Source organism: Arvicanthis niloticus (genome assembly GCF_011762505.2).
Source record: "Arvicanthis niloticus isolate mArvNil1 chromosome Y unlocalized genomic scaffold, mArvNil1.pat.X SUPER_Y_unloc_1, whole genome shotgun sequence".
NCBI lineage: Eukaryota > Metazoa > Chordata > Mammalia > Rodentia > Muridae > Arvicanthis > Arvicanthis niloticus.
Window position 1 is genome coordinate 101,295 of NW_023044978.1, and position 13,706 is coordinate 115,000.

The 13,706-nt window shown below is 43.3% G+C and overlaps 1 protein-coding gene and 1 pseudogene across 9 annotated transcripts in view; both read right to left on the reverse strand.

The window, feature by feature from the left end:
* The window catches only part of LOC117695965 (histone demethylase UTY), a 127,206-nt gene that overhangs the window by 40,770 nt on the left and 72,730 nt on the right, over window positions 1–13,706 (reverse strand). The gene's annotated exons all lie outside the window — the stretch shown is intronic.
* Window positions 12,402–13,249, reverse strand: LOC143433867 (egl nine homolog 1-like; annotated as a pseudogene).

Sequence of the window (13,706 nt, forward strand, 5' to 3'; positions counted from 1 at the left end):
TACCTAGCTATTTGTCTGTTTTTTCTTTCACCTTATTTTTAAGTTTTATGAGTGTTTTGCCTGCATGTGTACAATATGCCTGTACTGCCAAAAGAGTCCAGAAGAATAAGATTTCTGGAATAGAAGATTTAAAGATAATTGTAAGCCACCATGTGAATGCTGGAAACTGTTCCATGTCCTCTGTAAGAATGCAAGTGCACTGAACCACTTCTCCAACCCTGATATTGGTTTTTATATATCAGAATATAAAGTAATCCTTCTTTAAAAGAAACAAACAAAACCCAAAACAACAACAACATTAGTACGTTTTGCTGCAGTTAGTAAAAGTCTGATATACAAAGGAAAAGCTGTTATGACTATAGAAGTGACTTACTGTGAGTTCAAGGTTATCTTGGTCTACATGAGGATAGCCAGGGCTAAACAATGACATCTTATTTAAAAACAAAAACAAAAACAAAAATCAAGACTGAAGTGATGCCTCAGTGGCTGTGAGCAATGGCTGCTTGTCCAAATGACTGAGATTCAGTTCTCAAGATCCACATGGCAGCTTATAAAGTTACATTTTCCATGTAAAATAACAGTAAACTATTTAAATTGTTTTTAATCCTTATTATATAAATAATTGTTATATAAATGAACATTTGTTAAACATTTAGGTACATTATGACAAGTAATTTCAAGAATTTTCACAGATAATCAGAAAATAAGCACACACAAGTTTACTTTTTTTTCTCTAGCCACAGACTAAAGCATTAGGAATTGTACAGGCACAAGGTCTTACTCTGAAGTAGTGGATTAAGTGGAGCTCACTTTGAAGAGCAAGTTGGCCTCAAATTCATAGAGATCTACCTAGCTGAACCTCTGGAGTGCTGGAATTAATCAAGGCCTATGCCACAATTACCCAGACCAAAGAAGTTTAAATTAAAAACTTTTAGTGCACCTTCATTATGTGGTGAAAGCAAAAATACACGGGATGTCTTTCTCTGAATATAATGAAAAAAGACTTATAAAATATGGACTTCATTCAGTATAGTGATGATGAGCTGATCTTTTTTTCCATTTTTATTGGATATTATATTTACATTTCAGATTTTATCCCCTAACCTCCCTTCCCCCCACCACCCAGGAGCCTCCTATGCCATCCTCCCTCCTCATGCTTCTATGAGGATGTGCCCCCACCAACCCACCCCCACTCTCACCTCTCCACCCTTGAATTCCCCCCCCACACACACATGCTTGGATGTAGCATTACCTGAGGACCCAGCTATACCACTCCTGGACATATACCCAGAAAATGCTCCAACATATAACAAAGACATGTGCTCCACTATGTTCATAGCAGCCTTATTTATAATAGCCAGAAGCTGGAAAGAACCAAGATGTCCCTCAACAGAGGAATGGATACAAAAATGTGGTACATTTACACAATGGAATATTACTCAGCTATTAAAAATAATGAATTCGAGAAATTTTTAGGTAGATGGGTGGAACTAGAAAATATCATCCTGAGTGAGGTAACCCAATCCCAAAAGAACACACATGGTATTTACTCACTGATAAGCCGAGATTAGCCCAAAAGCTTGGAATAGCCAAGACTCAACTCATGGACCACATGAAGCTCATGAAGCAGGAAGACCAAGTGTGGATGCCTCAGACCTACTTAGAAGGAGTAACAAAAATACTCAAGGGAGCAAATATGGAAACAAAGTGTAGGACAGAAACTGAAGGAGGGGCCATCAGGAGACCATTCCACCTGGGTATCCATCCCATGTACAGTCACCTACGCTAGACACTGATGTGGGTGTCAGGAAGTGCATGCTGTCAAGAATATGATATAGCTGTCTCCTTAGAGATCTGCCAGAGACTGACATATTCAGAGGATGATGCTCACTGCTAACCACTGATCTGATCAAGGATTTTCCCAATAGAGAAGATAGAGAGAAGACTCAAGTAGCAGAAAGGGTTTGTGACCCCAGGAGGAAAGCAACAATACCAACCAACCAGAGCTCCCCAGGGTCTAAACCACCAGCCTGGGAGCACATAGGGAGAGACACATGGCTCCAGCTGTGTATGTAGGAGGATGGCCTTGTTGGGCATAGGTGGGAGAGGAGATTCTTGGTCTCATGAAGGACTAGATGAACATGGGGTAGGGGTGGGGGTGTGAGGGTGAGGAGGGGGAGTGGGGTGGAGGGTAGGTGGGGGCACAGCCTCATAGAAGCATGAGGAGGGAGGATGGGATAGGAGGTTTCTGGGTGGTGGGGGTAAGTGGGGTAATGGGATAAAAACTGAAATGTAACTATAATACCCAATTAAAAAAATAAAATAAAATCTCCAGCCCGAGAACACAAAAGGAGGGACTCATGGCTCCACCTGTATAGGTAGTTGATGGTGGCCTTGCCAGGCATCAGTGGAAGTGTAGGGCCTTGTTACCTGAAACTTTGGATTCCCTAGTGTTGGGGAATTGCAAGAGCAGGGAGGCGGGAATGAGAGGATGGTGGGAACACACCCTCATAGTAACTGGAGGAGGGGGGATGGGGTAAGGGGTTAGGCATCAGTGGAAGTGGAGGGCCTTGGTGCCTGAAAGTTTAGATTCACTAGTGTTGGGGAATTTGAGAGCAGGAAGGTGAAAATGGGAGGATGGTGGGAGCACACCCTCATAGAAACTCCCAGAATTATATGGATTAGACATGACAGAGGCAGGCCGCCAGAAGACTAGATTCCAGAAATCAAACAAAAAATTATCTTGATACTAAAATTTGTTTTGAGAATTGTACATTGCAGAATACATAGCCTTGGTGAATCTACTCATCAAGCAAGCTGAGCAGACCTGCTCAAACTTCCGATGTCCTGGAATTCCAGCTGGATGCAGTGAAGACACAGCATCAGAGGCTTCTCAATTTACTCTTCCCCCCACCCCTCTTCTAATATCTCAATACCCATAATCAACTTGAAGAAGTTAAAGAAGAGCGAGCACCCCCTATTTCCTGGGCTTGGGGTCTGAGGTGGTTAATATTGGGCTGTCTTTCTAGGGAAAAGTAGTAGTTTTGTTGGAATAGGGAGGATTAGCTAGGATTTATTGCTTAGCCATAACCCATTGGTAGAAATATGTATAATTGTTATTAAGATGAAGGTATAATTTCTTAAATAGTACAAAATTTACTTTGATTTCAAATTTAAGGCTTTCATTGGTACGAGCTTCTTACTGATATAAAAGTGAGATGAATATTGTTGCTCTCATAGGCATTGTGCCTATATAACACATTTAGGAATACAGGGCTTAGACCCAGTCCTTCTTTAACTTTTCTAACTGATTTGAGATGGTCAGCCTGTGAGTAAAGGACCTATAGCAAATTCATGGCTTTGAGTTTATTGTTAGGGTGTTTTCTATATTGTATTTAGAAATAGCTGAGAGGAGTTAACAGACAACAGTCCAGATTACCTTACATGGATAGTTGGTTTTCAAAACGTCAGAAATCCACAAAATTGACGTGACAAACATTTCTGTATTAATGTTCATTTTGATTAGAGACCTGTCTGCTCCTGACAGCTTCCTGTCTTGGATTCTAGGAAGAAATTGAGCATCTTTGGAGTTACTCCAGTTGTGGTGAGACAGCCACTAGACAAGAATTACCTCTTTCCTTCTACAGACAAATTACTGTCCAGAAAAGGACACACTTGCAGAAGTCGACTGATTATATCTGCCAAGACAGAGTAATCAGCCCTTAATAATTCTGCATCACTAGGTCTGTCAGATAGATGATCCTGGGCCAGAAGGCTGAAAATCTGATGCTCCAACGTTCTGTAGCATAGGGACTGTCCAGGTGTTCAGAGGTCTCTATAAATTGGCTAAGTTTTAAAAGCTATGCTTTGTGCTTCCCATAATTTCAGTTAACTCAGTCATTCTGAATTTCTGATGGGGTTGAAAACTTATAGTCTCATAGCCAATCCTTGCTATTTACTTTGAGAGAAAAGATTTGAGTGGATGGTTTTCAGCTGGCATTCATTCTAAAGCCAAGAAAAAAAAAAAAAAAAAGCCAGGTTCAGAACTAAGTCTTTCAGGTAGGACAGATGACAGAGGTTCTGCTTAGTCAACAAAATGATGGACTGGGTATTAGGTCTATCTTGCACCTTCTTACTGACATAAATTGGTATAGTGATGCTCTAACAGTATTTTGAGAGAAAAGCTTTATTTTAACAGGAAGGGTGATATGTAGGAGGAGCTAAGGTGGGAGGAGTATGTAGAGGAAGAGGAGGAGTAAGGAGAAGAGGAATAAGGAGAGGAGGAGGAGAAGGAGAGAAGGAGCTAGGTGATGAGAAAGAGAGAGGGGGGACAGACATGGAGGCAGATGTTCACATGTCTCCGCCAGTCAAAGATAGTTGATATATCTAGGTTGGGTATTGGGTTACACTTATGATTGATATTGAGCATTACCAAACTTATAAAGCCTTTGGTTAATGTTGGGGACCGACTTTTAGCAGAAAGCGGCTATCAGCTTTGCAGCCATCTTGAGCCATATACCCTGACATGAGACTTGGATTACAATAGCCTACAACAGCTGAGCACACTCTGATAATCTTGGTTTAGATATCCAGGAATTTCCCTTGGGTGTGTGAGACTTAAAGGTGTGCGACTTAGAGATCAGATTTAGAGACAAGACCTAAGAGCATGATTAAAGGTGTGACCTAAAGGCATGGCTTAGAAGTGAGACATATAAAAGGCAGAGGCAGACGGTAGAGAGATCAGAGAACCAGACACTTTAGAGAGTACAACTTAGAGAACAATTTGGAGTAACAGAGATTCAGACACTAGGAGTAGGAGTAGACATTAGACACTCGGAAGAGAACAAGAAAAAGTACAACTAGGAACTAGGGGGAGTACAACTAGGAACTAGGGGGAGTACAGCTAGGAACTAGGGGGAGTACAACTAGGAACTAGGGGGAGTACAACTAGGAACTAGGGGGAGTACAACTAGGAACTAGGGGGAGTACAACTAGGAACTAGGGGGAGTACAACAAGGAACTAGGGGGAGTACAACTAGGAACTAGGGGGAGTACAACTAGGAACTAGGGGGACTACAACTAGGAACTAGGGGGAGTACAACTAGGAACTAGGGGGAGTACAACTAGGAACTAGGGGGAGTACAACTAGGAACTAGGGACTAGGAACTCAAGACTTGGGACTTGGACTAGGAAGAGAGACTGGTCTGGTCTCCATTCTTCCAGTCTGTCCTTACTCTCTCTCTTGCTGAACCCTGACCCGAAGACGAGTGCAGAGGAGTGGCAGCTTGGGCCGGGGAAACAGTGGAGGCCAAGCGGCCAAGCGTGGAGTGGAGAGGGCCGCAACATTTTTGGCCGCCCAAAGTGGGGGGCAGCTCAGGCCTCAACATTTTTGCGTCCCACGTCAGGCCTCAACAGGTTAACATTAAAACAAAAAACGTACAAAAGCAAAAAAGAGAAGGGGGCATGGGATGGGGGTTTTCTATGGAGGGGAAATGGGGAAAGGGCATGGCATCTGAAATGTAAATAAAATAAGCAATAAAATGGAAAAAAATTAAAAATTAAAAATTAAAAATTAAAGTGGGTTATAGGGCCCAAAAAAGAATTTTCAACTAACGAATATCGAATGGCTGTGAAGAACCTAAAGAAAGGTTCATCTTTAGTCATTAGGGAAATGCAAATCAAAACAACCATGACATTCCACCTCACACCAGTCAGAATGGCTAAGATCAAAAACTCAGGTGACAGCAGATGCTGACTAGGATGTGGAGAAACAGGAACACTCCTCCATTGTTGGTGGGATTGTTAGCTAGTACAACCACTCTGGAAATCAGCCTAGTGGTTCCTCAGAAAATTGGACATAGTATATTACCTGTGGACCCAGCTATACCACTCCTGGGCGTATACCCAAAAGATGCTCCAACATATAGCAAGGACACATGCTCCAAGGACAATAGCAGCCTTATTTATAATAGCCAGAAGCTGGAAAGAATCCAGATGTCCCCTAACACAGGAATGGATACAAAACATGTGGTACATTTACACAATGGAGTATTACTCAGCTATTAAAAACAATGACTTCATGAAATTCTTAGGTAAATGGATGGAACTAGAAAATATCATACTGAGTGAGGTAACCCAATCACAAAAGAACACACATGGTATGCACTTACTTGTTCTTTGACTATTTATGTTTATTGTCTTGCTTGTTCCTTGACTATTTGCATCTATTGTATTATTAGACCCTCAACCTAGAACTGACCTTAATATGTGCATGTCATTAAAATGCTATAAAAGCAAAAAGGAGGAGGGGGGATGGGATGGGGGTTCTAGGGAGGGGAAATGGGGAAAGGGGATGATGCCATCTGAAATGTAAATAAATAAACTATTGAAAAAAAACCAAGTATTTTTTCTCTCAAGGTTCAACATGCTTATCTAGCAATGAGAAATCATATTTAGTATTTTTAGATTTAATCTTAATCCAAATCAGAAAGCATAGGATAAAAATGTTAAGAAACAACAAATGCTGGGTGGGGTATATATAGCTAAGGAGAAATACTGGTGGAAATATACAAACTGGTGTAGCTATCATAAAAATCAGGGTAGAGGTTGTTACAACAGCTAGAAAATGTTGGGGGCCGACTTTTAGCAGAAAGCGGCTATCAGCTTTGCAGCCATCTTGAGCCATATACCCTGACATGAGATTTAAATTACAATAGCCTACAGCAGCTGAGAACACTCCGATAATCTTGGTTTAGATGCCTTGAGATTAAAGATGCCTGAGATTAAAGGCGTGTGAGATTAAAGGTGTGTGATTTAAGAGTATGACTTAGAAGTATAGAGATCAGAGTTAGAGACAAGACCTAAGGGCATGATTAAAGGTGTGACCAAAAGGCGTGGCTTAGAAGTGAGACATATAAAAGGCAGAGACAGAACAGATCAGATTCAGACTATAGAGAGACGAATCAGACACATCAGACATTAGGTAGAGTCTGCCCTCACCCTCGCTCTTGCTGAACCCGACCAGCAGACCATAGCGGCAGCTTGGGCTGGAATACAGTGGCTGCCCAAATGTGGGTCAGCCCAGGCCTCAACATTTTGCCTGGGCTTCGATGTTTTTTGGCCGCCCCAATGTGGGGCTAGTGTGGACCCCAACATTATTTTGGTCGCCCCAACGTGGGGCTAGTGTGGACCCCAACAAGAAAACAATCTACAAAATGATCTATCATCTACTCAAAAGACTCATCCATGTACATTGTTGTCACAATGGACTGGAAACAGCCTAGATGACTATCACTAAATGAACAAATAATAAAAACGTAGTTCATATACACAAATGACTATTATTTCACTTTAAAATAAAAATGAAAAATATGAAACTCAGACCTAAAAGGAAAGAACTCGAAAAATCATTTTGAACAAAGTTACCATGACCTGGAGAGAATAATGGAACAAATTTCCTCATATGTGGATGGTAGCTTAGACTTGTTAAATATGTGTGCTTTTAGTTAAAAATACCCACAAAAGGCAGGAAACTAACAAGGGGTCATGAAAAGAAATTTCAAGTAAAAGGGTACAGAACACAAGTGTTATTAAGGGGAAAAGGGAAAATCAAAACAACAGAACAGGAAAGGTTAAGTGGAGTGGAAATGGAAGAGTAAAAGAGGGAGTATTCAGAGGGATAAATAACCCATGTGGAAACCAAACAGAGTAACATTAAAATAGGAAAACAATGCCTACGCATGCACCATGGCTTAAAAAGACCAGTTCCAAGTATGGTCTACCTCTTTGAGTTGCTGGTCACTTCATTCCATCAGTCCTCACAAAACAAAACAAATGAAACAAAACAAAACAAAACAAAACAAAACAAAATCACTACAGGTACTGTCAAGCATATGGTTACTCTCCAGAAACTGACATTTAAGACAACACTGCTAAAGACACCTTACACCTGAGTCATGAGACACTGGGAAATCAATCTCATAGTAATGAGGCAAGTTATATTTGTAATGATTAGCTTTTACAATACTATAATGTTCTTCTACAATATCCAGCTATGAAACATGAAATTTACAATATAGCTAGACTGGCAAGATTAAGAAATAAAATATGGGTATAGATGATGTATGAATACCCAACTTCTTTTTCACTGAACTTAATATTCAAGCATACATATCATATGGTCTGATTAAGTCTATGGTCTATTCCATCCCTTCCAATTCTTCCCTTTTCTGCCCCACTATTTCTCCCTACAAACAACTTCATGTACTTTTGTTTTGAAACCATTGAGACCCTCACCACCACCACCACCACCACCACCACCACCACCACCACCACCACCACCACCACCAAATTACGACCATCTATGGGAGCATAAGTAGCTAATCAGGAAAAAACTCACTCCTGGCCCCAGACCTGGTGGATATGCAAAGAAGAAGAGATTATGGTGGGCTCAGCTGTTTATTATCACATATCTTTTCCCCAAAAAGTTTCAAATGTAATTATTGAAAACTGTAAAGAATAACTCTAAAGAGCCAGAAGAAACAGATGTCTACATGGAAAACATATTGGCTGGAATGGAAACCTTCGTTGTACGTATCAACACATAGGCTTGTACTGAACAGTCTCAATTTTTTTCTGGAGGGAGTGTGTCTCTAAATGAGAACAGAAGGAAATTTTAATCAGATCACATGATATGTACATGTGAATGAATATTAAATATTTAAAAATTACAGTGAAATGTCACTGATCCCTAATAAGCATTACTGGTTCCAAAACAGTGTCAACAGTTCAAGAAATAGTGTGTCCATCATGAAAGTAGGATACAAAATGTCATTATCAGGTTTAACTAGAGTTTGGTAAAGTTATAAAATTAAACGGTTGTACTGTTTAGCTTAGCCAAGATACCTAGGTATTTATTCCACTGATTTAAAGCCTCCAGATCAATGAAAACTGTCATGATAACTGTCAACTTATAACTACATAATCAACCAGTGACAAGATTAACAAACTATGTACCCACTGGAGAGACCATCATTTAACAATTAAAACTATAAGTAAAAGGCAGGGTAAACTACATGTAGATTTCTAAATAAAAGATGTCAATCTTGAAAGAAAATGGTGTAACATAAAAACAAAGGTAATAATCTGGAAAAGCTACAGTCCAGAGACAATAAAAACATCAGCGATTGCCCCAAGTGAAGGTGTTAAGTACAGATTAAATTTAGAAAACTGGATTAATTACTCTGAAGACTGTATCAACCTAATGCAAAGTGTTAAGAGAAATTAAGATGTTGAAAAAGGAGGGGCTGGAGAAATGACTCTGCGGTTAAGAACACTGGCTGCTCTTCCAGAGGTCCTGAGTTCAATTCCCAGTAACCACATGGTGGCTCACAACTGTCTGTAATGGGATCTGATGCCCTCTTCTGGTGTGTCTGAAGACAGCGACAGTGTACTCACATACGTGAAATAAATAAATCTTAAAATACATGTTTTTCTCTACAGCTAAAACGTCTGTAAAGTATAACCTAAGAATAACATTTGAGGAAAAGTATGTCTGTATGTCTGTATCTTTAAAATCTTACTAGGTCTACAAAAAAAAGTTCACAAAGCTTTCTCATTTTAACCACTCATCTTTATAAGTTATCCTTTAATAACAACAAAAGGCCTTATTCTTTTTTTTAGTAGAAAAGAAATGCATATTTGTTTTATTGACACCAGGCTTAAACTTGAGTTAAACAAGTAAACCCTGTGAATAGCAACATGGTTAAGATTCTAGCCTGCCTTCCCAAACCACCTTACAATTTAGTAAGTCAATAGGCAATCAAATGTCCTACATCTACCTGTGATCCTTAAATGCAAAAACAGATTGAATAATCAACCCTGCATAGTTATAAACCTGAGTTTTCTACTACAAACAGTCCACACACAACTGGTTCTGTATATACACTAGAAAGGATGATAAAGTTTCAAAACGCTGTAAGAAATAAATCTGTAACTACAGAAGCTGCAAATTTCAAAAGGGTATGGAAAAAAACTAAATCCAAGAGTTCCTTCTTATGTTCAAAGAAATAGACTTTCTGTACAAACATATATACAATTTTTACAGACAAATACATTTCATGAGTTTTCTTAAAAATTGAGGCTATTCAGTTTTGTAACTAATTGTGAACCTTAAGTCAATTAGTTTTTGGCCATCACTAGGCTAATAAACTTAAGAGTCCTCCAAACCAAGCCAAAGTAAATAGGTCTAAAAGTCCTGAGCACTTGAACTTTGTCAAGAAGCACACCCGTGACTGCTCAGAGAGTGCCTCCCTTCTTTTCATTCTTGTACAACACTGCATCTTCTTTTTTTTTCTTCTGCACATAAAAAATTTTTTAAAGTAATACAAAGTGCTCCTTCTAGTGAGAGAATAGATCCCCCTAGGCCTCTTCTGGCTCTGAGGTGGGGGCTCAGGCGCTGACAACCACTACTGCACCAATGACTAAAGTGAGATACACACTGGTAGGAAGCATAGCAGCTCTCACAGGACAAAGACAAAAGATAACTCTCCCGAAGGCAACCAAACACAACAGCATCATTTGGATAACCCCTTAGAGATAGGCTCAAAAGAGTATAGCTTAGAGACTAAACACACAGCTGCTTTTGAGTATAGGAAACGGCATAGTCAAAAACAGTTTACATAGCCAGACCCAGAGTGTCAATGACTTACCCCTCACCATCAACAGAAATGTCTTTCAAAACTAGAGAGTGCCCACATTTTTAATCCCAGCACCTGGGAGGCAGAGGCAGGGCTGTGAATTCAAAGCTAGCCTGGTCTACACAATGAGTTCCAGAGCTACATTGTGAGACCTGTCTTAAATAGATAGATAGATAGACAGACAGACAGACAGACAGACAGACAGACAGACAGACAGACAGACAGACAAAGTATCCTTAAAGATGTAGGCAAACGGAGGCTTCAAGTCCAACTTGAACCTGACCCAGGTACCTAAATGGTGGGCCCTGGCCTCCTATGACCTGACTTTTACTACCCCAAGTGTAAGTCAGGGAAGCCCCTCATTGTCCAACAGTGTAATCACAATGACATTGGCTGTATGGAGTCTAGTCGGAAGCCTGAAGCAGCCTGCTTGCTCAGTATTTGGGAGGAGTGTGTGATAGATGTCTTAGTGCCCAAAAGCAACAATTTTTTTTCTTTTTAATAAGAAATTAAATTACATGTTCAAATATGATGACCTAATTTTTTTTCTTAGTCAAAAAGTTCAATGAGGGGCAGGTGTGGTGACTCAGGAGGTAAAGGTACTTGTGACTTAAGTTCCATCCCCAGGACCCACTCGGTAGGGGAATCGATTCTGGAAAGCTGTCCTCTGACTTCCCTGCGGATGCACACGCAGGCATTCAAGCACACACTCAAAGTAAGTGATAGATGTAATTTTTAAGATGAGCGGCCTGATGAAAGGAAGTCCTTAAAATTGCCCCCCACAGACCCTGAATGAATGAAAGTGTGAGCTCAAATTCGGAGCAGGAGCCAGCCCATCCTCCCTGACTCTAGGCTGGTTGATCCCCCAGACCTCCCATCCCCCAGACAGGTGCCCCCATCCAGTACTGAGTTTGCAGAAAATTAGGCTTCTCATTGAATTCGTTGTATTTCCCCTCCTAAACAAGCTCAGTCCGACTGTCAGCATAGTTCAAAACCCACACGACCAATGATTACCGGGAAGAGCTTGTGTGTACAAGTTGGTGTATCAGGGTTTTCCAAAACCTCCCAAAACTCGGACTGACTGTAGACAGGAGGGTGGATCAGGGTGCCCTGGGAGGCTGAGAATACAAAGAACAGATTCAGATCCGGGAACAGGGAACGAAAGTGGAGAGTCACTGTCTGCCGCAGGAGGGAGGGAGCAGCAGACTGGAAGGAACTGCCACAGTAAGAGAAAGAAGAAGAAAACAAGATCTCACCAAACCTGAAGTTAAAAGGAGCACTCCGACCTCCAATTCCCTGTCGGTTTTGTTTTAAAAATAAATAAACAACCAAACCAAGAAGCCACAGACGCAGCCCTTTTTCAACGGGAGAATCACATTAACAAAGCGAATAGAGGAAACCAGTGCTCTGAGTGTAACCTACCTACTATGAGCCCTGGGAACGGAAACACCTCTTCCCCGGTTTGGTAGTGGGTTTCAAAACAGTAGGGACAGCCAGCAAGATAAAGCTACAAGGGGGAGGGGAGCAGGCAGCCAAGCTTTTCCTGAACACAGGGAGTCTTCCGACCACAGGCTTTTAAAAGGACCTTTCTGGGGGCAGCTGACAGAGTCCCAGCTAAACACAGTGTCTGGCTCTCAATCAGAGCCGGGTGCGCGCTGAAAACCGCGGAGCTTTTAACTAGCTCAGGCACACAGGCAAGATGCATCACCCAGACTCGATGTACCTGGTACCCCCAACGACCCCCACGAGTGACCAGGGCTCCGGCAGGCTCAGCCCTGTGGCTAAGAGTACTACTGGGACAAAAGGAGCCACGCTAAAGCAGAGCGCCAGCCCCTGCGGGAGGAGGGGGGTGTCCTCATAGACTCTTCTTCGGGAGCAAGCCCCAGCCACTTACCTTCGTTCGGCCGTTTATCCTGTAGTTGCCCAGCTTTCCGCTGCAGTGGCGGATCAGGTCGTCCATGCTGCTCATGAGCAGGCCGATGGTCTCGCAGCCGGGCTCTTTGACCTGGATCCAGGTGATCTGATCCTCCCCCCCCCCCCGCCCCCGCGCCCCCGCCCCGATGTCCTTGGAAGAGTCACTCTTCTGACTGACCAGCTGCCCGTCCGTGAACTTGCCGGTGTCCTGCAGGGCGACGCACCTCGTCGCCGATCTGCTGCCCCGTCTGCCTGCCCAGGAAGACGTCCACCACGCAGATGCCGTGCTAGTTCATGCACAGCACCATGTACTCCAGCGCCAGCTTCAGCTCGGGAAGCGGCTTGGTCTGCCCGGTGGGCCGGAGTCCTCCGCCGGGACTCAGCGCCTCCCCGGGGCCGCCGCCCGCTGGGCACAGGCTGGCGCGCTCGGGTCCTGGAGACCTGTTTGGTGGAGGATCCTAGGAGCCGGACTCTACCCGGCCGGGGTCGCTCCAGTCCTGGCGCTGGCGCTCCTTGCAGCAGTAGGAGGAGCTGCGGCCGCAGCGCAGCAGGTTCTCCATCTTCCCGCACAGTTCGCAGTACTGCAATTCGCGCTCGCTGGCGCTCAGCACGCCGGGCCCGCCTGTCAGACTGGCCATGGCCGCGGCAGGGCGAGCTGCGGGCCGGGAGCCGGGCGGCGGCGGGGCCGTCTGGGCACCTGTCCGGACCGCCGTGCCGCCGCCCGCTGCGGGAAGCCGCGCGCTCCCTGGCCTCGCCTGCCTCGCCGGGGCCGCCTAGCGCCGCGTGGCGCGGGAGAGCGCGCGGCCTGCGCAGCACACCGCGCCCTGGGAAGGCGGGTCCAGGCGGCTGTGTCGATAGGGGGGTGGGGGCGGGCAGGGCGCGGGCCTGCGGGGGCCTGCGGGGGCCACTAGCTCAGCGCGCCGACACTGCATCTTCTAATCATAGTTTTACTTGTAGGTTAAACATCCATTTTACACAAATCACCAACATTGTTAACGCTTCTCTCTCAACCCTATGAGCAGAGTAATGGAGTCTGCATGTTTATTGAACTCTTAAGAGTAGTCTGATGACGGACCATTCTTCCATCTCCAGACA